The 24,632-nt window shown below is 44.4% G+C and overlaps 1 long non-coding RNA gene across 3 annotated transcripts in view; it reads right to left on the bottom strand.

The window, feature by feature from the left end:
* The window catches only part of LOC111767523 (uncharacterized), a 53,161-nt gene extending 36,911 nt beyond the window's left edge, over positions 1 to 16,250 (bottom strand). The window contains exons 1-4 of one of the 3 annotated variants that reach the window (XR_002799250.2): positions 16,172 to 16,250; positions 12,702 to 12,813; positions 12,299 to 12,425; positions 10,980 to 11,315 (exon numbers count right to left, since the gene is read on the bottom strand). This is a non-coding gene — a long non-coding RNA (uncharacterized lncRNA). Of the gene's footprint in view, positions 1 to 7,724; positions 7,963 to 10,465; positions 10,774 to 10,979; positions 11,316 to 12,298; positions 12,426 to 12,701; positions 12,814 to 16,171 lie in introns of those variants that run through there. The other 2 variants (XR_002799249.2, XR_011424709.1) reach the window with 2 other exon arrangements.
* Positions 16,251 to 24,632: the final 8,382 nt, after the last annotated feature.

Below are 24,632 nucleotides of genomic sequence, written 5' to 3'. Positions count from 1 at the left end.
TAATTACCTGAAGCCTACAGGCCTTGAAAGGAGCAGGTGTGACTGGCTTATAATGCATCTATTTGCATTTAGGATCGAAACCTACATATGAACTGTCTGAGTGTGGCTGGCTTTTTAGCAACGAGTTTTAGGAAGATTAGCAGGTTCCTCGGACCAGGGAAGCCTGGTTCCTCCTTGCCTGTCCATTCAAAAGAGAGCCCAGGGGCTGCCCCGTGGTCGAGTGATTAAGGTCGTGCACTCCACTGAGGCGGCCCAGGGTTTCACTGGCTCGGATCCTGGGCGCAGACATGGCACCGCTCATCAAGCCATGCTGAGGTGGCATCCCACATGCCACAACTAGAAGGACCCACAACTAAAATATGCAATTATGTACCAGCGGACTTTGGGGAGAAAAAGGAAAAAAATAAAATCTTTAAAAAAAACAAAAGAGCCAAGACTCGACCTGGCCTGCCCATGGCCATCTCTCTAGGGCAGCCTCAGAGATGCTCCCAGTTCTTGCCTCTTCTGTAACACCTGATGAGACTGCCTAGCCCAGTGCTACTCTTCCCTTAGCCAAAGAGGCCAAAATGAGTTCTGCTTCTAAGTGGGCAAAGGTCAGTACACAGGAAACGTCCATGGATGGTGGAGCCAGATGGGATGGGACTGCTGAGACTGGGACTCATATTTGCCAGCTTGTCTCAGCCTGGACTGGAAACTCGCAAGAGGGGGCACCTCATGCCTCTTCCTAGTCCCAGAACTTATCAGAAGCACAGTGTTCGGGAATGAATGAATGAATGAATGAATGGCTTAACAGTCACTAGGAAATTATTGAAGTCATGTGCTCTCACTAGGAATATAGAAAGGGGGAGAGGACACTTACACGTTAAGGGACATTCAGTGGGAAGAGTCAGGCAACCATCAGCAAATATTTCTTGAGCACCTGCTACGGGCCAGGTACTGTTCTAGGCATTAGAAAGATCGTACTAAACAAGAAAGAACCTCCCCTCCAGGAGCTCGCACTCCGGAGGACACAGAAGAGGAGTCAGAGAGGTCGGAGGGTGACCTGCTAGAAAGGTTCTACATTTTACGGAGAGGGAAACTGAGGCACAGCGAGGCCACAAGGCTGGCAAGCAGCAGTACCAGGATTTGAACCCATGTCTATGAGACCCCCAAAGAGCCACAGACAGGAAAGAAGGAGGGAGGGATCGAGTGCCCTCCCTCCTCCAACACACCCAAAAGATGTCAGCGCCTGGGAAGTGCTCAGAGCTTAGGATTCTCAGACCCCAGGCGTGAAATCAATTGGCTGGTTCTTACCGGCAGTCAGGCCTGGGCCCAAGCTAATCTCAGTCGCTTATGAACCTATCCCGTTTATCAGCGTTAAACCGGTTAATAAGTGCAAAATTATTTTTACGAGTCCCCAAAGCGTACCTAATACTTAAAGGTATATTACTTCCAGCTCTCTTTCTTTTGTCTCCTTTTCTCCCCTGCTGATTTCCCGGAAATAACTCAACGGGAGTCTCCGTCCTCTTAGTCTGGTGATAAACTCCCAGTGCTGGTGGGGAAGGTCAGACACACACTTGGAAGGCGCATGTGTCCAGTTTCACAGGACATCTCTGCTTCTGCCTCTGGACGCAGTAGCCACGGTTTCTTGGCCTGGGCCGGGAGCTTTGAACGTTGGGGTTAGGCTGACCTCTAGTGGTCACACAGAAACCTGAGCAGAAAGCTGGCCGGAAGGGCTCAAATGTGGAAAAGCTAAGGGTGGGCCCCAGCACGGAGTTCACTAATCGCTGAATTGTGGTAATCCACAGAGAGGTTAGGTTCTGCGATGAGGTCCACACAGCTCATAAATGGCATGGGTGGAGTTGTAACTCAATCTCAGCTGGCTTCAGAACACCCTTCTTCATCCGCGAGGCGCAGTGCCTGGCTGGAGAGAACCACCGTCTCGTAGTCAGAGAGATAATCCCGTTTATGAGGCCCCTCACTACATCACTGGACCAACACACGCATTCTGTGAGAAAGGTTTTTTTTTTTTTTAAGATTTTTTTATTTTTTCCTTTTTCTCCCCAAAACCCCCCAGTACATAGTTGTATATTCTTCGTTGTGGGTCCTTCTAGTTGTGGCATGTGGGACGCCGCCTCAGCGTGGCTTGATGAGCAGTGCCATGTCCGCACCCAGGATTCGAACCAACGAAACACTGGGCCGCCTGCAGCAGAGCGCGCGAACTTAACCACTCGGGCACGGGGCCAGCCCCTGTGAGAAAGGTTTTTACACCCGTTTTTCACTCCTAGAAGCTGCACTTCTCAAGGGCCTCCCCAAAGTCATACTCAGCCCGTCATTCAACGCATATTTATCCATCCGCGTCGGGCACTATGCTAGACTCTGGCAATAAATAGATAGCAAAGCACACAAGATCCCTGCCCTCAGGAACTGAAAGACTAAAGAGTTAGTACCAGAACGGAGGCCCCTGGTCCCACTGAAGTGCTCTTTTCTCTAGGACACAAGAAACGCTGCCATGGTCTGCCCACCTGGACTAGAAACAGCAAAGACAGAGCCCACCATTTTCTTTCCTTTTATTCCACCCATGGGGCTTCGTCTGGGACCATGCAGTGGGAGGGGACTCACCTTTCACGAACACACTACCACCTGGATTAGCTAAGGCTCCTTTAATGCCGACCTGCCGGGCATGCGCTAAGCATTTTACCAACATTCTCTCGGTTCACCCTCACAGCACCCGGCTGAGGCAGGGTCTGTGGCATTATCATTTTACAGAAGAGGAAGCTGAGACTTGAAGTTAAGCAACTGGGGCGGGCCCTGTAGCTGAGTGGTTAAATTCGCAGATTCCGCTTCATCAGACCAGGGTTTCCCCGGTTTGGATCCTGGGCGCGGACAAGGCACCGCTCATCAGGCCATGCTGAGGTGGCGTGCCACATAGCACAACTAGAAGGACCCACAACTAGAATATACAACTATGTACCTGGGGGGATTTGGGGAGAAAAAGCAAAAAAAAAAAAAAAAAGAAGAAGAAGATTGGCAACAGCTGTTAGCTCAGGTGCCAATCTTTAAAAAAAAAAAAAAAAAAGAAGTTAAGCAACTTGTCCAAGAGATGGTGGAGCCAGGACTTGGGTCCACTTCTGACTCCAAACCCCACACCTTTCAGCAGTGCGCTGTATCGCGTCGGCCCTGACTTCCGGGCACGCAGCTTGAGCTATAAAATTCCATGTACCCCATTCCCTCCTTGTCATTGGTCTGAGAGTTGGGTTCCTGAGAAAAGGATCTGAGTGTAAGTAGTTTGTTTGGAGGTGATTTCAGGAGGCACCAGGAGAGGATTGGGGAAGGGCATTAGTCTACTCCGGCACTTAGAAATTTATTCTCTCACATCTCTGGAGGCTAGAAGACTACGTCAAAGTGCTGGCAGGGTTGGTTTCCTCTTGGCTTGCAGATGGCCCTCCTCTTGCTGCCCCTTCACATGGTTGTCCCTCTGTGCGTGCACCCCTGGTGTCTCTCTGTGTGTCCTTCACATTCTGAAGTACTGGGGTTAGGGTTTCAACATAGGAATTTGGGTGGCGGAGGCACAAGTCAATCCGTAACAGGAAGTATGACAGGGGAAAAGGAAAGAAGCAAATGAAGGGTGCTTTTTACTGAGCAGGTTACAGCTGTGGGCATCTGGAGCTCTGACCCCACTGGGGGCATGTGGGAGACTGTGCGAAACGCTCTCAGAGTTATCCACTTTGTTATTGCTATTGGCCACTCCCGGGGGGTTAACTCCTCAGTGCTCCTAGTCCAACAGGAAGTGCTCAGGCTGAGATGCAGCTGCTTACAGTAGGAGGCAGTCAATATGGAATGGAATAGGAGCACCAAGGGCATAGGGTGGGCACTGAATGTCTGCTGTACCACCCTCCATCTACTCCTAAGTCCGTCGAATCCTTACTTTGTGGTACCAGGCTCCAGCTCAACTCTAGTTGGTTTCAACAGCTGATCTTAGAATGATCTTTCTCCCAATCACATGTTTTAACAAATGACAAAGTCAAGTCAGAGCACTTCCATCAGAGCTGGCTCCGTTTCCAGTTTTTGCTGCTCTTCCCATCCCGTAGCAGGAGCAATTTCATTTTCCCACCTTCTGGTGCAACTTTGTAAGAGTTAGGACTCTTTAATTGCAAATGGCAGAACCTCAGTTCAGACTGTCTTAAAAATAAAGGGGGAGAGAGTTGGTTTACAGGCTTGTGTAACTGATTATGCCAGCACTGCTGGATCAGGCCTTCAAAAAATAGCCCTGGGAATTTGTCTTTCTAAACCTCTTGGCTCAGTTTTTCTGTGTTGGCCTCTTTTGAAGGCAGACTCTCTCTCTGTGTAGTGGCGCAGGAGAGCGCGAGCAGCTCAGTGCTGTGGTGAACATCATAGCAGTACTTATACCAGTTCAGATGCTTTTGGCTACTAGTAACAGGAAAACTGGCTCAATGGTAAGGACAGCAGCCAGGATCCAGAGTGAGGCTGGACTTTGCTATTTCTCTCAGCTATTTAGTGAATGGAGCCAAGCCCACCAGACAACTCCAAATATGTGAAGGGCACAAAATATGAGACCTGCGTTGGACTGTCATGTAAGAAATAATTTTTTATTGTATTAGGACACTGGGATTTGCGGGTCATTTGTTACAGCAGCCAGTGTTATTTACCTTAAGCAACACCTCGGTCTCATCCCAGCTCCTATCTTCTCACTTAGCCATTCAGTGAATACAGCCAAACTCACAGGCAGCAAGTCCAAATATGTGGAGGACACAAAATATGAGCTCTTACTGCATGCATTCTTGCCCTCTCCCCCAAACCATTGCCCACACAGAATCCCATGAGGCCCTTTACAATGCCAATATAATTATGTCATTCCCCTAATCAAAACCCTTCAATGGCTGCCTCTTGCTCTTCGGAAATCTCCACCAGCAGAAATGAATGCAGCCTCTGCACTGAGTCATCCGTGGGCCTGTCGGATGAGTTCTTTTCAATCCCCATCAGAAAGGAGGATCCGGAGCAGTTCAGTTCACTTGTACACATGCATGGTCTTGTCCCAAGCTCTATCAATGCTCCTGCTCTCTGTCACAATGTAGTCCCAAGGGACCTTGATCTTCTGGACATGCCACAGAATATCACTCAGGTCCACTGTACTGATCAGACCATGCTAACCGGACCTGGTAAGCAGGAAGTGGAAAGTGTCTGCACATTCTGCATAAACTCTGCGAAGATTAAGGAGCCTGCCCATTGGTGAGGCTTTCCTTCCAGCCTAATGGTCTAGGGCATAGCAAGACATCCTATCCACATGAAGGAGACGACGCTGCATCTTGCACTTCATATCACTAAGAAGATATAGCACAAGGTACGCCTCTTGGGGTGTTAGAGACAACTCATACGTAATTGGGGATGCTGTTTCTAACTCAGAGAGCTATTGGTTTTTAATTAGGCCCAGAGAAAAAGAGGGCTTTGCAGCAGAGTTTGCACGGTACAAGTGGTCCTGCCACTTGAGTAGTATAACATGAGATCCCATGGCATAGAAGTACCCATGGTAGAAAACAACAACGTGTGGAATTTCTGGCAAGCCTCAATAGGAGAGTTGCAACACAGACCCCTAGGGTTCTGGACAAAGGCCATGCCATCTGCAGCAGAGAACTCTTCACTATTTGAAAAAGCCGTTCCTGGCATGCTACCGGGCTCTAGCAAAGACTGAGTACCTTACCATAGGATACCCACCAATCAGGAGCTGGCTGTTGTTAGACCCCTCAAATCATAAGATTGGGCAAGTGAGCAGAAATTCATAGTACAGTGGAAATGGCACATGTGGGATCAGTCCTGAGCAGGTGCAGAGGGTTCAATTAGGTCACACCAACCTGTGGCCCAGACCTCCCTGTTATCTACCTCCCTGATTCTGACTCTCGTCCTCAGCTCCTACCTGTGTCCTACCTGCCTGATGGAGAAGGAGAAAATCCAAGCCAAGTTCACGGATGGGTTGGCTCAATCCACTCGTGTGAGCTGAAAGTGTATGGCTCCTGAACTACGTCCCCCCTTGCGGCAGCTTTTGAAGACTAGACAGAGCTTTGGGCAGTATACTTGGTCGTCAACTTTGTGAGAAAAGATAAGTGGCCTGAGTTAAGGATGTATGCTGACTTCTTGGTGGCGCTAAAATGGCTTAAATGATTGGTCAGGAGCCTTGAAGGAGCAGTATTAGAAGATCAGAGATCTTGAGGCAGAAGTATGTGGATGGATCTGCGGGAGAACAAAGTGTGTGGATGCTTGTGCCTCATGTCGGTGCCCATCAGTGAGCATCCAGCACAAGAAGGCAAGTGAACAACCGGATGGACAGGGTGGTGACTGGGCAGTGGAAGTCAGCCAGCTTCTGTATTTAGCTATAACTGTGAGCTCCTGAACAGAATAACCAGGTAGCAGAGATGGAGACTTGGCAAGGGCCCGACAGCATGGGCTCCCTCCCACCAAGGCTCATCTAGCCACTGCTGCTGCTGGACATTTGGCCTGTTGGCATCCTCTGTTGACACTGAACCCTCAGTATGATGCCGTCCCTGGAAAAACCCAAACAGCCCACGGGTGGCAAGTTGATTGCATTAGATCATTTGTACCCTGGAGGGGGAAGTGATTTGTCTCTACTGGGATTCGTGTGGATTCCAAGAATGGATTTCTTTGCTCAACTAGCACCGCTATCTGAAGACTCACAAAGTGTCTGATTTCTCATCATGGGATCCTGGGTAACGAAGTCATAGGCCATGGGACTCATTTTATGATGAAGGAAAGATGACCATGGCCATGATATTCCACATCATTCAGAAGCTGCCTGTCTGATGGAACACTGAAATGGCCTCTTTTTTGCACAGGTAAGATACCAGCTTGGAGATGACACCTTGGAGGTCAGGATGCTGTCCCTCAAGATGCAATATATGCTTTGAACCAACAGCATTATATGGCGTGTGTCCCTAAAAGTTACAATGCGTGGATCTGAGAGCCAAGGGGCAGCGTCACTGCCCCTCCACCATCACTTCCAGTGACCCTCTTAGGGAGTCTGTGTTTCCTTTCCCTGCAAGGTTAAGTCTTGCTGAACTAAAGGCCCTGGTTCCCAGGGGAAGGATGCTCCTACCAGGTGAAACAGTAACCGTTCCACTAACCTAAAGCTAAGCTGCTACGTGGTCATTTGGGGCTCCTATGCCGGTAGCCCAGCAGGCCAAAAAAAAAACAGCTAAAATATTAGCAGAGCCAGTTGACTCTCATTATCACAAAGACATAGGATTGCTGCCACGTAATGAGGACAGAGAAGAGGATTCTGAAACTCAGAGGATTTACTGGGGTGCCCCTTGGTGCTGTAATGCCCAATTTTAACAGTAAAGAGGCAATTACAGCAACCCCAGCCTCCTTCAGCATGCAAACCAGGGGCTCAGAGCCCTCAGGAATGAAGATCTAGGCTAACCCACCAGACAAGCAGAATTCCTGGCCAAAATAAGCACAGGAAAAGATGCTCAGCATCATCAGTCATTAGGGAAATGCAAATCAAAACCACGAGATATCACTTCACGCCCACCAGGATGGCCAGAATCAAAAAGAAGAAGTGTTGGTGAGGATGGGAAAAAATCGGAACCTTCCTACACTGCTGGTGGGAATGCAAAATAGTGCAGCTGCTTTGGAAAACAGTTTGGCAGTTCCTCAAAAAGTTAAACTATGAGTTATCATATGACCAAGCAATTTCACTCCTAGATACATACTCAAGAGAAGTGAGGGGCCGGCCCAGTGGCGCAGCGGTTGCATTCTCACGTTCCGCTTCTCGGCGGCCTGGGGTTCACCAGTTTGGATCCCGGGTGCAGACATGGCACCGCTTGGTGTCATGCTGTGGTGGGCATCCCATGTATGGAGTGGAGGAAGATGGGCACGGAGGATGTTGGCTTGGGGCCGGTCTTCCTCAGCAGGGAGAGGAGGATTGGCAGTAGTTAGCTCAGGGCTAATCTTCCTCAAAAAAAAAAAAAAAAGAGAGAGAAATGAAAACACATGTCCACATGCAAACTTGTACACAAATGTTCATTGCAGCATCATTCATCATGGCCAAAAAGTAGAAACAACCCAAATGTCCATCTCGAATGGATAAACAAAGTAGTATATTTGTGCAAAAGAATATTTTTCAGCCAGAAAAGGAATAAAATATTGATACATGCTACAATATGGATGAACCTTAAAAATAGTATGCTGAGTGAAAGAGGCCAGATGCAAAGGACCACAAATTGTATGATTCCACTTATATGAAATCTCTAGAATAGGCAAGGCTACAGAGACAGAAAGTAGTTGCCAGGGTTTGGGTGGTGGGGTGGGGCAAGGGAGTGGGGAGTGACTGCCAATGGGTGTGGGGTGATGATTGCACAGCTTTGTGAGTATACTAAAAGCCATCGCATTATACATTTTAAAGGAGTGAATTTTATGGTCTGTGAATTATATCTCAATAAAAAAGAAATTTATGAGAAAAATAATTGTTGGCCAAAAGTTGAGGAGACTTGAGAATGGTGATTGAAGATAAATTACAGATTCAGGACCAACTGAAACAGCAGAGATGTAGCCTACCCCACTAACCCTTTTTTTTTTTTAAGAAATTGTAATAATGGGCCACCACCTGGAAGGACCAGTGACCGGACAGAGTGAAGAACCTAATGTGAAGCATGAGGGAATCTAAGTGCCCTGTTTTCACAATAGCTCCCATCTGAAAGCAGCTGCAACTCTTTACCTGAGGGCTCTCTCTGGCCACTGGAGCCCTCGTGGTCCACCTGCAAGGGAGGCTGGGAGTGCCCTTAAGAAATGCCCATAAGAATTGATGGATCAATACCCCATTTCTCTCTGTTGCTCGGGATGACTCTATGATGCGTGTTCTCTACTATTTCCCAGACTTCCCCAGTGGAGTCTGCCTCCCAGTTGCCCATGGCAGTAACCTGTTCCCTAAAACACTCTTAACTAGCTTCCTTCCCATCCCTGTCTCATGACTCTAATCCCCTCCTGGTGCTTCCTGGGATCAACTGCCAAATAAGCCACTTGCACTCACATCCTTGTCGCAGGATCTGCCTCTAGGGGAACTCCACTGGACAAACTCCGTTCCAAGCTGGGTCTCCCCAATGGCCATCAGTAAATCCAAGTTTACAAGTTATCCTTCCAGCAACCTAAATTGGGGGTAAAAGATTGTTTCCCCTGAATTCCTCTATGGCCCTGGGAGAGGAGTAAAGTAAGGATCTCTGAGGGTCTGAGGCATTTAACAAGAAGGAGGGGCAACTCTTTGATTTTCCTTGGCCCCCAGCACATTTCCAACAGCTGCCAATGTTCCCTAGACTACTTTGCCATGTAAGAAGCCACCAGAGTTTGAAAGCATCGTGGTGTCCCACCGGCGTGGAATCATGGCCTGTGAATTTCCCCAAACTTTTCTTTCAAGGGAACGTTTCAAGATGTCTCTACAGGCTGACAAATGTTTCCAGATATAGGCAATGTACCTTAACTCAGCCAATGTACATGATATAAAGGAGTTTAAATGGACGAGCAAAGTAAGCCACCGCAAGCCACTCCAGAAGCCTAGATTTTGGATGGCCCCACGAAGTTCATCGGGATGTAGGGATTGGAGGAGCTGAAAGTAGACTTAGATGGAGGCTGCCAAGGTTATGCAGGTCCTGGTAACACAGAAGCCTGAGGTTTGGTCTTTTTTTGGTGGGCTGGTGGCGAGACAGCATCTCTGCAAGGTGGGGAAGCACTTAACAAACCAACTCTACCGTGCTTGGTGGGGTTTTGTGGCAGTGTGAGGAAAGGGTTAATTTGTTTCAGGCCTGGGCTGGGGCAGGCCTACCTGGCAGCGACCTCAGGTCTCTGAGTTCTGCCAGTGCAGGAGAAGCGTGGAGTGTTGTGACAGTTTCTTCTGCCCTGTGGAAATGCACCTGTATCGGAGGCTCTCTGAATCTGCATGCTCGTCTCAGGCCCATGTGACTAATATGACATAAAAGATTGGTGCTAAATCAAGGCCAAGGCTTCTCCGTATGAAGGTGACTCACGCACACCTTGGCTCTGGTCAGGGCAGCTCACGCGCTGTGTGGTGAGGGGGCAACAGACGCTGTGCGGTACCTGGTACTGCTGGCCCTCCTGACGGGATGGAGAACTGTGCGAGCTGAATCTCCTGCTTTCTATCCCCCTATAAGAGTGTTTCTCAATTGGGCCTATTTTGTCCACCAAGGGACATTTGGCAATGTCTGGAGACATTTTGGGCTGTCACAACTAGAGGAAGGATGCTATTGGCATCTAGTGAGTGGAGGCCAAGGATGCTGTTAAACATCGTACGATGCACAGGACAACCCCCACAACAAAAGGTTATCTAACTCAAAATGTCAATAGTGCTGAGGTTGAGAAACCGTATTAAGTTAAAGCCTGCTGTTCCTCTTCAGTCTGATACCCAACCAAATTTGAAACCAAAGCGGTGACGCTATAGGCCCACCTTGATCTCGGTCCCCAAGAGTGTACTCCTTCTGCAGGGGTAAGAATGTCACTTCTTTACCCCGTGGCCACACGGGATTATCGATTTGTTTACACTCTGCTGGAAGCAGTGTGCTAACACAGAGCAGAGGCCTTGCCCTTCAGCGGGAATGAGCAGAGTGAGGCAGGGGGAGCGTCTTACAATCCGGTGAGCGCAGTCTCGCTGGAGTCCACTAGGGGGCAGCCATCAGGAGCTCCCACTAGAGCAAGTTGCTTAAAATTATATCAAAATAAAACAAGAAAAGACCAGCTGCCTGCCACCATGCTCTCCTAAAGACAAGAGAAAGAGCCTGGAGTAAGAGAGACACACAGGTTAAAATTCTAGCTCTGCCATCCATCCATATTTGCCCCAAAAATAGGACATGCTGATGAATAGCACATTCTATTTTTATAAGGAAATTTTTCAGAAGAAAAAAATCTGTAAGCACCTAACATATTTGTATGCAAAGATTTTAAAATGGTCTTGTAAAGACAAATTTGCTTTTTAAAAACATATAGTGTAATTTTTACAATTGAACATGGACATGAAACAAAATCCAGGATCCCACACGATGGAAAGTAGATCTCTATCATACATGCACAAAATTGGCAACAGAAATTAAAACGCATTGTAATTCCACGTGTTGGTTGAAATGTAGAGCTATCGGCACTCGTTTACTGCTGGTGGGAATACGAAGGGGCGCAAGCACCGTGGAAAACAGTGTGACATTATTAAAGCTGAAGACCTGCAGCAGGAGATACAGTCAAGATTGTTCAGAGGAGCGTTGTTTGTAATGCTGTTGGAAGCATCCCATATGTCCAGATACAGCACACTGCATAAATAAAATTGTGATATATTCAATACACAATGGATATTATACAGCAGTACTTCTCAAGCTTTTTAACCTCAGGATTCTTTACTTTCTTAAGAACCATTGACCACCTCAAAGAGCTTTTGTTTATATGGGTTCTATCTATACGTATTTACTATATAGGAAATTTAAACTGAAAAACTTTACAAATATTTATTTATTCATTTTTAAAATAATAAATAAATAAATAATAATAAATAAATAATAAATAAAATAATAAATACATTTAAAAAATAATAAATACATAAATAATAGTTATGAAAAATAACCTATTTTCCAAAAAAAATTAAAACCTAGCAAGAATGGCAGCATTACTTTAGATTTTTGCAAATCTCTTTAATGTCTGCCTTAATAGGAGACAGCCGCATTCTCATATCTGATTCCACATTGAGTCTGTTGCAATATCACACATCATGTAGTTTCTGGAAAGTTCCACAGTACATTCATGAGAGAATAAAGATAAAAAAGGCAAATAACTTCTTAGTATTACGTACAAGGTATGTGTAATTAGTACCAAAAAAATAGTTTTGACCTCTTAGATGCTCCAATTTTGAGAAACACCATTATGTAACACTAAAAATGAATAAGCTACCTTGTTATATAAGATGTCATGGAGATCTCTCACAAACATCATGTTGAAAAAAAGAAGCAAGATGAAAAAGATAACATTCAGGGTTAACAGGGAGTTATTGTTTAATGCATACAGAGTTTCAGTTTTGCAAGGTGAAAAAAAGTTCTGGAGATGGATGGTGGTGATAGTTGCACAACACTGTGAATGTGCTTAATACCACTGAAATGTGTGCTCAGAGATGGCTAAGATGGTAAATTGTATGTAATGTGTATTTTACCAATTGAAAATAAAAAAGAACACACTCTGTGATTCCATTCATATAATAATGTTCAAAAACAGTCAAAACTAAACTACATTGTTTAAGGATACATACATACATAGTAAGTCTTTAAATGAGAGCAAGAGAATCATTACTGCAAAATCGAGATGGTCAGTGCTCTTGGAGAGAAGAATGGGGTTGTAATTGGAGATTGACCTGGATGGTACTCCACATAATTATTCTGTAAATTGAAGACATGTATTTTATGCACTTTTCAATATATACATTTCAAAATAAAAGCAAAGCAAAACACATGTATGAAATGGATTACTCTCAAAAGACGTGAAAAGGCATTCAAGAGAGAAAGGACAGCCTATTGAGTAAATAGTACTGTAAAAATTGCAAATCCATATGAAAACAAAAATAAGCCTCAACCCATAATCAAAAATTAACTCAAAATGTAAAACCTAAAATTATAAAACGTCTAGAAGAAAACATAGGAGAAAATATTTGTTACCTTGAGTGAAGCAAAAATTTCTTAGATAAGACAGAAAATGCATGATCCACAAGAGAAAAGTTTGACATATTGAACTTCATCAAAATGTTAAACTTCTGCTGCTTGAAAGACTCTGTTAAAGAAATGGAAAAACAAGCTACAGACAAGGAGAGAATATTTATAAAACATGTTCTGCTATACAATAAAAATCCAAGGAACTCTTGAAACAAAAGAAGAAAATGAAAAACCCAGTTAAAAAATGGGCAAAATATTTTAAGATATTTCACCAAAAAAGATATATAAACTATCAATGCACAATCTGAAAATGAAATTAAGAAAAGAATTCCAGATACAATATCATCAAAAAGAATAAAATATTTAGGAATAAATTTAACAATGGAAGAGAAAGGCTTATATGGTGACTGCTACAAAACATTGCTGAAAGTAGTTAAAGAATCTTAAATAAATGGAAAGACATCCCATATTCATGGATCAGAAGACTTAACACTGTTAAGATGGCAAGACTCCTCAAACTCATTGACAAATTCAATGCAATTTGTTTCAAAATTCTAGCCAGATTTTTTCCATAAATTGATAAGCTGATGCTAAAATTCATGTTGAAATAAAAGGGGCCCTGAATATCCAAAACAATCTTAAAAAAAGAACAACATTGAAGGACTCACACTTGCTGATTTCAAACTTACTATAAAGCTCCAGTAATCAAGACAGTGTGGTACTGGCTTAAGGATAGACAGATCAACAGAATAGATTTGAGAGTTCAGAAATAAACTCTTATATTTATGGTTAATTGAATTTCAACAAGGGTGCCAATGGAAGATTAGTCAACAACTAAAGGGAATGAACTGCTGCTGTAACAACATGGATGAATTTCCCAAATGCAATATGCTAAGTGAAAGAAGGCAGCCTCAAAAGGCAGCATACTCTATGATTCCATTTATACGGTGATCTGAGCCAGCCCAGATCCAGGTTCTAGCATGTATTCGTACTTGACACTGAATAATAGTCTAGCTTTTTAATGGCTGAATAATATTCCATTGTATAGAGTTTTTTTTCTGCATTTATCCAGTGGTGGATGTTTGGATTGTTTCCACTTTTTGGCTATTATGAATAATGCTGCTATGAACAATCATGTACAAGTGTTTGTACGGACATGAGTTTCACTTCTCGGGTACGTATCCAGGCATAAAATTTCAAGGTCTTATGATAATTCTATATTTAACTTCTTGAGGAACTTCCAAACTGTTTTCCATAGCAGCTATACCAGTTTCTATTCCCTTCAGCAACATATGAGGGTTCCTGTTTCCCCACACCTTCGTCAACACTTGTTACAGTCCTTTTTGATCACAGCCATCTAGTGGGTATAAAGTGGTATCTTATTGCTTTCTTTGCATTTCCTTAATGACTAATGATGTTGAACATCTTTTCATGTGCTTATTGGCCATTTATATATGTTCTTTAGAGAAATATGTATTCAGATCCTTTGAACATTTAAAAATTGGGTTATTTGTCTCTTTGTTGTTGAGTTATGAGTTCTTTATATAGTCTGAATACAGGTCCCTTATCAGACATATAATTTGCAGATATTTTCTCCCATTATGTGGTTTGTCTTTTCACTTTCTTGATGATGTCCTTTGACGCACAGAAGTTTTTAATTTCAATGAAGTGCAAGGTAGCTATTTTTTTCTTTGGTGTTATATCTAGGAAATCATTGCCTGATCTATAGTCACAAAGCTTTATTCCTATGTTTTCTTCTAGGAGTTTTATAGTTTTAGCTTTTATATTTAGGTCTATGACTTATTTCCAGGTAAGTCTGCACATGGTGTGAGGTAGGAGTTTGACTTTACTCTTTTGCATGTGGGATATCCAGTTTCCCCAGGAATATTTGTTGAAAAGACTATTGTTTCCCCATAAAAAAACCTATACATGAATTTTATAGAAGTGTTATTCATAACTGCCCCAACAGGAAACAAATCAAATATTCAACTGGTGTATACACCAAACGTGGTGCATCCATCAATGGAAGAATATCTCTGTCACCCTCAAGATTCCCACGTGCTCCTTTGTAGTCAACCCCTCACTCTGCTTCCAGCCCCTGACAACCATTGACCTGTTTTCTGTTCCTACAATTTTGCCTTTCCCAGAGATATTCTGGGGCTGGCCTGGTGGCGTAGTGGTTAAATTTGTGTGCTCTGGTTTGGTAGCCTAGGGTTTGCAGATTCAGACCCGGGTGTGGACTTACACATTGCTCATCAAGCCATGCTGTGGCAGCGTCCTGCATACGAAATAGAGGAAGATGGGCACAGATGTTAGCTCGGTGACAATCTTCCTCAGGCAAAAAGAGGAAGATTGGCAATAAATGTTAGTTCAGGGTCAATCTTTCTCACCAAAAAAAAAATACATTCTCTATCTTTTTTTTTGGTTTTGGTTTGTTTGTTTTTGAGGAAGATTGGCCCTGAGCTAATATCTGTGTTCGTCGTCCTCCACTTTATATGTGGGATGCCTGCCACAGCATGGCTTGATAAGTGGCGCTAGGTCTGTGCCCGGGACCCAGGCTGGGAAATCCCAGGCTACTGAAGTGGAGCGCAAGAACTTAACTGCTACCTGCCACCAGTCTGGCTCCTCTATATCTTGACTTAGTGGTTGTTACCTGATTGCATATGTTTGCCAAAACTCAGAAAACTGTAAATTAAAAAGGGTGAGTTTTTCTGTACAAAAATTATGCCTCAATGAATTTAAAAAGAAAAAAACCAAAGGGAAAAAAGTGGTTCTTCCTCTCATATTTTTCGACCAATCATCCAATTGCATTTTCTCTTCCCAGAAGGCAATCACTGTTGCCAGTTTGTGCATCCTTTCAGTTCTTCAGAAATATCCTAGATATATAAAGTGTGTATATATATGCATGTATACATGTGTGTATATATATGTCTACAAATAGCTTTATATATATATGTGTAATTTCGGTAGCATATTATACACTGGTTTTTACTGTGCTTTGCACCTAACTGTATGTTTTGAACACCCTTCCAAATCAGTACATAGCAGGCTATCTCATTCCTTTTTTTTTTTTTTTTAAGGCAGGCAGTTAGCTTGGCTGAACTCAAACTGGGGCCTGCCTCCCCTGGGGTCCGCAGTGGCTGAAGCGTCAGTTGGCTTTCGTTCGCCTTTGATAGAGTGGCCCTGTATACACGGGTTCTGCTAGAGATTTGGGCTGAGTTCATGTGTAGACTTTGGGACTCCCTTTTCTGGATCTCCCTTTCCAGGACACCCCCCTCCATCTCCAGAGGCTGTGTTTGTGTATACCCTGACTTCTGGTTCTTCAGGCCAGTAAAACCGGGTGCATTCTAGCGGAGTTTCAGCCATCCACCCTTGGGACGAACTTGCCCTGGGAATACAGACACTCACCCAGTACTGTCCCCTTCCTCCAAGTGACGACACCCCTCCAGCCCCTCCTCAGGTAGTCAGTTTCTCACCTTTTGTCCAGAGTTTACAATTGCCGTCCGCACAGCATCCATCTGGGAGGAGTTACTCGCAGTGACTGCGAGCGGAATTTTGCCCCACCCCCCCCTTTTTAACTGCCACGTTTCACCTTCAGGGCAACAACCCTGCAGGAAAGGTGTTAGTATTGCCTCCTGCCTTCAGAGCAATGGGTAACACGCATTCACTGGACTCCAGATGATTCGAGCATTGTGGGATGGAATTTGGGTTTTTTGTCTTTTTGTTTTGGCAAATAAAATACTTTCAGTATGACCTTGGAAAGGTCACTTAACTTCAGTTCTGATTCGTAAATCTGAATAATAATGAGACTTTCTTGACAGGATGGTCCTGAAGGTCAATGAAATAGCACAATGACGGCCAATGTTTCCATGGCACTTACTCTGTGTGGGTACTGCTCTCAGCTGCTTTATTCCTTGCAACAGCCTATAAACAGCCTATAAAATTATTATTAGCTCCATTTGACAGTGAGGAAACTGTGGTATGGTGTGTTTACATGACTTACTCAGTGCCCCTCACGTAGTATGTGGCAGAGCTGGGATTTGAACCCAGGCTGTGGGTGCCTACACCTGTGCACTTAACCATGCGCAACCTCGAATTCGGTGGTTCTTAATCCTGGCTGTGCATCAGAATCACCTGCACATCCCGCAAAGCCCTGCTGATGCCGACTCTCCAGCCTCTGCCTTTGGAACAAGCTCTGTGGCACAGAGTGCTGCAATACGGGCAATAATTCCCTCCCTGTCTCCCTTTTCCTGCTTCACTGGGGAGGATTTCTACTGCTAGCGCCTTCTGGGCCCTCGACCAAGTCACAGGCCTATATTATTACAGTTACATTTGACCCATTCCCGATAGATCTATGTCACCAGCCTGCACGACAGGTGGAACAGGCTCCATGAGCTGCAGGAAGAAACAGCTGTCCTCGGGATCATCCTTCCCTACCTGTCTGAAGCTGTAACCTGGTCATATGACTATTGGGAACGATGCTATGAGCCATGGTGTATGTGTCACCCAGCCTCTGCCTTTTAAATAAACCACACCTGACAACGCCATGCCATCCCGGGCCCCTTCAAGTTCCTGGAACCTCCCAGGATGCTCCTGAAGGTAGTTATAGTTCAGCTGTAACTTGGGTCTTAGGAACACATGGTACCAGCCACACTCAAACGGCCCTGAACGTTAACGTATGTGGTCCTGAGTTCTCCTCTAGGACATTCCTCTCTCAAATCAAAATTTGTTTAAATGGCTTTTATGGTCCTCCATGATCTGGCTCCAGCTTACCTCTGTGGCTTAAGGCCTGTCACTCCCCATCATTATCTACACTTCAGCCACTCCAGCCTTTTTTGTTTTTTTTGAGGAAGATTAGCCCTGAGCTAACATATGTTGCCAATCTTCCTCTTTTTGCTGAGGAAGACTGGCCCTCAGCTAACATCTGTGCCCATCTTCCTCTACTTTATATGTGGGACGACTACCACAGCTTGGCTTGCCAAGCAGTGCCATGTCCGCACCCGGGATCCAAACGGGTGAACCCCTGGCCACCAAAGCAGAACGTGCAAACTTAACCGCTGCGCCACCGGGCCGGCCCCTACTCCAGCCTTTTGACTGTCCCTGGATCACACCTCGGGGCTCTTTCACTTGCCGTTCACCCTACCTAGAAATTTCTTTCCCCAGAACTTCACACGGCTAATTCTTGTCATTCAGATGCCAACTCAAGGTCACCTCCTTACAGATGCTTATCTTGACCATCCAGTGTTGTCACCCTTGCCCACTCTCCATCTCACTACCTTGTTTTATTTTCTTCATAGCACTTATCACATTCCACACTTATTTTCTCTTTGCTTGTCTAGCTGCTTATTGTGCCTCTCCCACACTAGAATGGAAACTCCAGGGGAGCAAAAGCCTTGCCCATCGTGTTCACTGCTGTATCCCAAGTACCTAGAACGAAGCCAGGAACAAGCTGTCAATCAAGAAGGATCTATGAGATGAAGGAGTGCCTTACTCCTTTGCCCCACCCCTTTCATCCAGTGTTCTCCAGGAGCAAAGCCAGCATACCAAAGGCAAGGTTCATGCCTAAGATGGCGCGGGTTTGACAGACACCACCAGGAACCCCTGACAGGAGGAGTAAGCTCACCACTGCGTTTGAATCCTGGCTCCATCGCTGCTAGCTGTGACCTTGGACTCACTTCCAGGGTGTGTGACCTTGGGCTCATCTCTCTATGCCTCAGTTTTCCTCCTGTGTAAAACTTGGAGAAGAATCGCACCTACCGCACAGGATCACGGTAAGGATAAATGAGATAGGACACACCAAGCAGCTACACAGTGCCAGAGCCATTGGATCAGTAGTCCTGGATGCAGAGTTGGGGAGGGGCAAGCACAAAGCCCGAGGGATGGCCTACGTACAAAAGGCGGCCCCATTTGCACTTCCTCAAGGGAGCTTTGGGAGGATGAGGGGAGATTGAAGGCCACTGCCCTGCTTTAACCCATCAAGCTTGTTACTGTTGGCAAAGCCAGACAGAACCACTTATCAAGAGTCATTTTGGGGCTCCACAAATAATTGCCCAGCACCTGCCAGGTGCCTTAGAGAAGACTGCCCTCTGGGAGCTTAATTTAGGAGTAGAAACAAGATAAAAACACAAGACCAAAGATAACAGAGGAGAGGCGGGAGACGGAGGAACGCCAGGGCACAGTGTGCTGGCACTGGACCAACTTTGCGCCTGGTACCCGGAGAGAGGGCACCCCTTCCCACGGGCCCCTCCATAGGATGCCTTGGGCGTAAAATAGAGTCAGTGGTTAAAAGATTGCTCTTCCCAGCCAGGCACACCCTGTTTTAAATCATAGCTCCTGTGTCACCTCAAGTACCTGACCTCACCTCTCTGAACCTCATTGCCTCATTTATAAAGTAGGGATAATATTGGGACATATTCACAGGGTTCTTGGGGGGATTTAGGCGGATTACATTAAAAGTATGTGGCACAAGGCGTGCAAATAGGAAACAGGCGGCAAATGCCAGCCATAGTTGTTGTGTTGTTGTTATATTTATCCTAGTTGCAAGCACTTCAAAGAAACATCTCTAGCATTTGCCACTTTAATTTATTTCCCAAACCACATTTACATGGAGCTTCTGCGCCAGCCACTGTGATGGAATTGTCTTAACAAACCTATGAGGAAGGTACATTTTTTTGTCTTCTTTTCTTTTTTTACACATAACAATATTTGCCATCATAACCATTTTTGTGTTCAGTAGTGTTAAGCATGTTCACTTTCTTGCAAAATTCACATTTACGTTCATGTTGTTGTGCACATCGTTGTGCAACAGCTCTCTAGAACCTTGTCATCTTGAAAAACTGAAACTCATCTCCCATTTCCCCCTCCCCCAACCCCTACTTTCTGTTTCTAGGAAGGTACTATTTTAACCCTGTTTCACAAGTCAAGAAACCAACAGCAGCTACATAATTTGCGGGGCTCTGTGCAAAATTAAAATTATGAGGAATGTCAAGATGGCAACAGCAGAGCATTAAACCAAGCACAGCGCCGTTCTGAGTGCAGTCACATGGGGCCCATGAAACAGGCCCTGGAGGAAACCAAGGACCAGAGAAGTTGTTACTGTCCCAAGGTCACACAGCAAATTTTGGAGACTCTAAAATTACATTACCTCCTTTACTTATTGTAAACTCTCTGCAGACAGGGGCTTTGATTGCCCAGTGCCCAGCACAGTGCCTGGCACACAGTGGCACTCATTACAGATTTCATAGCTGGGGGAATGGATGAACAAGTCCCATTCACTCGAGAAAAAAGAGGCTTCTCCAAGTTTCTGTGCTTTGCCCCAGCTCTGGCACAGTAACATTCCCATCCCTGCTCCTCCTTTGTGTTTACCTAGTGCCCTCTGATTCCTAGGAGAAGGCAGAGCGGCGTGTGTCTGTCTATATATAACGTCCCCTAGCACTTTTATGAGGCCCCACCCCTGCAGTACATTCCTGGTTTTGAGTCCCACTTTTATGGAGTGGAGTGAAGCTAGAAGACACTGGACAAAGTGAGGTCACTAGTGACATGCCTTGGTTCCAGGTCCCCAGGTCACCCAGAGTCTGATGGCTAAGTCCCCTCTCGGATGTCAACAGAGGAAAACTAGAATTGAATTACTAAAGTATGACCAAAACGTGAGTTTTATGTACAGCTGTGGCATGAAGTGCTGCAAAGAGTTTAGGGAGCTGTCCTAATGTTTGTTTCTTTGAAAGAAACTCCCTTCTTCTGTCTGAATGTTTGTGAGATTCTTTGCTGGCAGTGGGAAGAAAGGGGAGATGGAATCTTAGGGGCACATGAATAGCTTAATCATAATCCTGATCTCATGACCGCCTGTCATCATTGTTCTGTGCATGGCTCCTTCTAGTTTAATTATTCTTTCTGTCTTTATTTTCAGGAAAGTAATGAATACATACCTGTGAACCCACCCAACAACAAGATCATTACCAAAAACTCATATCTCCCCTGGGCTCCCCATCTAGCTCATCCTTCCATCTCGGAGGTAATCACTGTTCTGAATTTTGTGTTTCCTGGTCGTCTTTTTTCAGATGTGTTAAATTTGTATGCCCAGCTAAATAATACATTGTTTAGTTTTACTTGTTTTTGAAATTCATAGAAAGGGTATTATGTAATATGTCACCTTCTAAGACTTGCTTTTTTGACTCAAGAGCAGCTAAAAGGATCCCATCGACATGTTGCTGCACATAACTGTATTTTATTTATTTTCACTGCTGTATAATATTACACTGTCTGGATAAACTATAATGTATTTTTCATTCTCCAGTCATGGGCATTTGAGTTGTTTCAGCTTTTTGCTATTAAAAAGAGAGCTTCCATGAAATTCTTATGCAAGTACGTGAGTTAAATTTTGCCTTGGGTATAACCAGGAATGGAATTACTGATTCATAGAGTATAGGAATGCTCAAATTTGCAAGGAATGCAAATTTGGCTTCCCAAAATTGCTCTTTCAGTGTATATCCCGCCAGTGATCGTAGGAGATCCCACTGATCCCCATCTCTCAGACATGGTATTGTCAAACTGTTAATTTTACCAACTGAATGAGTGTCAAATGATAAAATGAGTGAATAGAGGGGAAACAACAGGTTGTTCATATGAATTTTCAAGAAATCAGTTCATGTGATGACAAATAATCTATGATGTTTAGCTTTCAACAAATTGAATGTGCCTTAAAATGCTGCTAAGACAAAATGAAAAGGAGTCAACTATAATGTTGCAACAATCTTCTGAAACCTAAGTTCATCCCATCTTTTATAAATCCTCAAAAATATAAATAGTTAAAAAGCAAAAGATAGAAAGTCCCTTTATGGGGTCAGCCCCGTGGTTAAACTCACACACTGCTTCGGTGGCCCAGGGTTTCGCCAGTTCAGATCCCAGGCGCCGACATGGTAAGTCGTCAGGCCATGCTGAGGTGGCACCCCACACAGCACAACTGGAAGGACCTACAACTGGAATATACAACTATGTACTGGGGGCTTTGGGAGGAGAAGAAGAAAAAAAAAAGAAAATTGGCAAGAGTTGTTAGCTCAGATACCAATCTTTAAAAAAAGAAAAGTCCCTTTATAAAATTTATGTATGATTTGCATCAAACTGTAATGTGTATTTTATGTTTCTTCTTTAACAATATATTTCACAATTTAAAAGGGGCTAAAATGATCTTCGCTCTATATTGTATCCTAGTCACAAAAAAGTTGGAATAGATTACAGAGTTTAATTGAAATTCATGAAGCCCATACATAAACTAGAGGGAAACACAAGGAAATAAATACCTAAGGGGAGTGCTGAGCAACTAGGAACTACTTTTTTAAGAATACAAGTAAAGGTAAAAAACCATGAAGAAAAAAAAGATTGATGGATTTTATTACATAAAGATGCAAACCTTTTTGTAGGCTGCAATATTAAATAAATAAAATATAAAGGGAACCAACCACCTGGGCAAGACACATTGGTGATATAAGGGACATATCTACCTTTTAGGAATTTGGGCTGACTGACACTGAAATTTTGGCACAAGGAAATAAGGTAGGGGATCTGCTAAATGGATGTGTCTGGTGGAGATGTGAGGGTACAGTGGGTTTGAGAATGACAAACGTTTAAAATCCTACAACATGGGAGCTCCAGAATTGCCACACGGGAGGAGCTTGGAAAAGGATGCTTCATTCACTGTAGGTACAGCACAAAGGGCTTTTTGAAGACTTACAAAAATATTGGGGGGGGGGTGGGGGGTGGAGCCTGGAGAGTGGCAGGGAGAGCAGCTCCATATTACCAACAGAAATTTATGAAATTAAGACTAGTAGGGGCCAGCTCCGGGGCCTAGTGGTTAAGTTCGTGTGCTCGGCTGCAGCGGCCCAGGGTTCGGATCCTGGGCGCGGACATGGCACCGCTCGTCAGGCCACGCTGAGGCGGCGTCCCACATCCCACAACTAGAAGGACCTGCAACTAAGATATACAACTATGTACAGGGGGGGTTTGGGGAGATAAAGAAGAAAAAAAAATTAAAAAAAAAAAAAGAGTGTTCAGAGTGAACAAGTCTTTGCAAAGGGCTCTTGACTGAGGAGAACAGTTGGACCAAATAATAATAGTGACGATACTCTTTCCAAGGACACACACTCCTGTTCTGGCAGGGTTCTGATCTACCCTAAGAATGTGGCCTCTTTTAAATTCTATCAGGCTGATTAAATTAGGTGTGCAGGGATTAGCCAAAGATGATGAAAGGATACAGATTCATCACTTCGAAGGTGTGAGTACCGAGATAATTGTCATTCTCTTGTCCAGTTTCTCTTTCGTTAGATGTAATTTCCCCCTCTCATTCACACAGGGGTTTTTCAAGAAAAGCAGCAGTTCTCAAGCGGACCCAAGAGCAAGAAAATTTCGGTGAGTTACCTAAGAAGGCAAAAGCGGGAGAAATCTGTTATTTGTGATACGGTTGAGTTAAATTGTATTTGTGTCTTTGAGGCTGCCCTTGATTTGTCAAAATCTTATTGCCACGGTATTTCTATAGACCGTGTAAAATGTATTTAGTTATTCAACATATATTTATTGAGTGCCTACTATGTCCAGGCAGTGTTCTAGGGGTTGGGGATACAGCATAAACAAAAGAGATAAAAATCCCTGTTTGCCGCTCCAGGAGAGACAGACAATTAAAAATAAGCATACACTTGATCAAGTAGCAATGAATGCCTGGAAGAAAGTAAAAAAGGGTAAAGGAAGGGAGAAGGATGGCCGTCCTATTTAGATAAAGTGGCCTTAGGAGATTTTTTTTGACAAGATGATGATTGCTTTAAACCAAGTTCAGTAAGAATTTGGAGTGTGTATTTGGGAAGTCCTGGTAAATTTTGCCACATCTTGGCAGTGTGATCTTCTTCTCAGTGACTAACTTCTCTGAGTCCCCCTGTAAAATTAAGAGAGGATGAGGAAAATGCATTGTAAATGATAGTGATTATCACAGTTTATGAATGCAAGCTGATTATATTATGAATTTTATGGATGTAATAATAACTTCCCCAGGCCCCAAAGTAAGAATATTCCAATCCACTGAGGGGGTTCTTGGCACAGTGCCTGGCATTTATAATTAGGAATGGGATTTGGGACCAGCCACGGAGTAGGCACTCCCCTGATTCTGCGAATTCAGAAAGTGTATGATTGCTAACTTCAGTTCCCTCATCTATAAATTGGAAATAATGGTGGTGCTGACCACTTAGGGTTATTTCTTTACATTGTTAAACTGACATTTATTGAGCCACATTGAATCATGCATCAGGCATGGTCCTAAACAATGGAAATGTATTCATTCATTTAATCGATAACAGCCCAGTAAATCAAATATTATTTTTTAACAGAAATTTACAGTCAAGGAAACTGAGGCACAGAGGAGTTAAACCTAGAGTACATTTAGGGTTCCAACCCAGACAACTTGGAACCAGAGGCTGGCAGCATTACAAAGCGCTTAGCCCTGTGCCTAGCACGTAGTAAGAGCTCAATAAATGTTTATAGTGGTTGTTGTTGCTATCACTTCCAGCCAGGGGCTGCAGCAGAATTTCCACTTAGGAAGAGCTTAGGGTAGCCAATTTGTCGGAAAGGGAAACTACGGGGTGCTCGCATAGCAACCATAGTATACTGCATAGCAACCATAATGTTTACTGAAACTGGGGGGCTTGGAGGAGTTGGTGGGGATTGTGGGGAACAGGGAGTTAGCCGACCAACGTTCGGCACCCCCACTGTACCGTGGAAACTAGCACGGTAACAGCCGCAACCTGAGCTCCCCTTCCGGAACCGCCCTATTAGCCGGTCCTCTCGGCAGCCTCCCCCTCCCTTTCGAGGCAGATGGTTTCTTCCGTTTCCCCGGCTGGTTCAGGTTCCGCGCTCCGGAGTCCCAGAACGCGAGGTCACGTGGGCGGGCCGGTGCGCTTT

The sequence above is a fragment of the Equus caballus genome, chromosome 13 (genome assembly GCF_041296265.1).
Source record: "Equus caballus isolate H_3958 breed thoroughbred chromosome 13, TB-T2T, whole genome shotgun sequence".
Classification (NCBI taxonomy): domain Eukaryota; kingdom Metazoa; phylum Chordata; class Mammalia; order Perissodactyla; family Equidae; genus Equus; species Equus caballus.
This window is presented reverse-complemented; position numbering and strand designations above follow the sequence as displayed.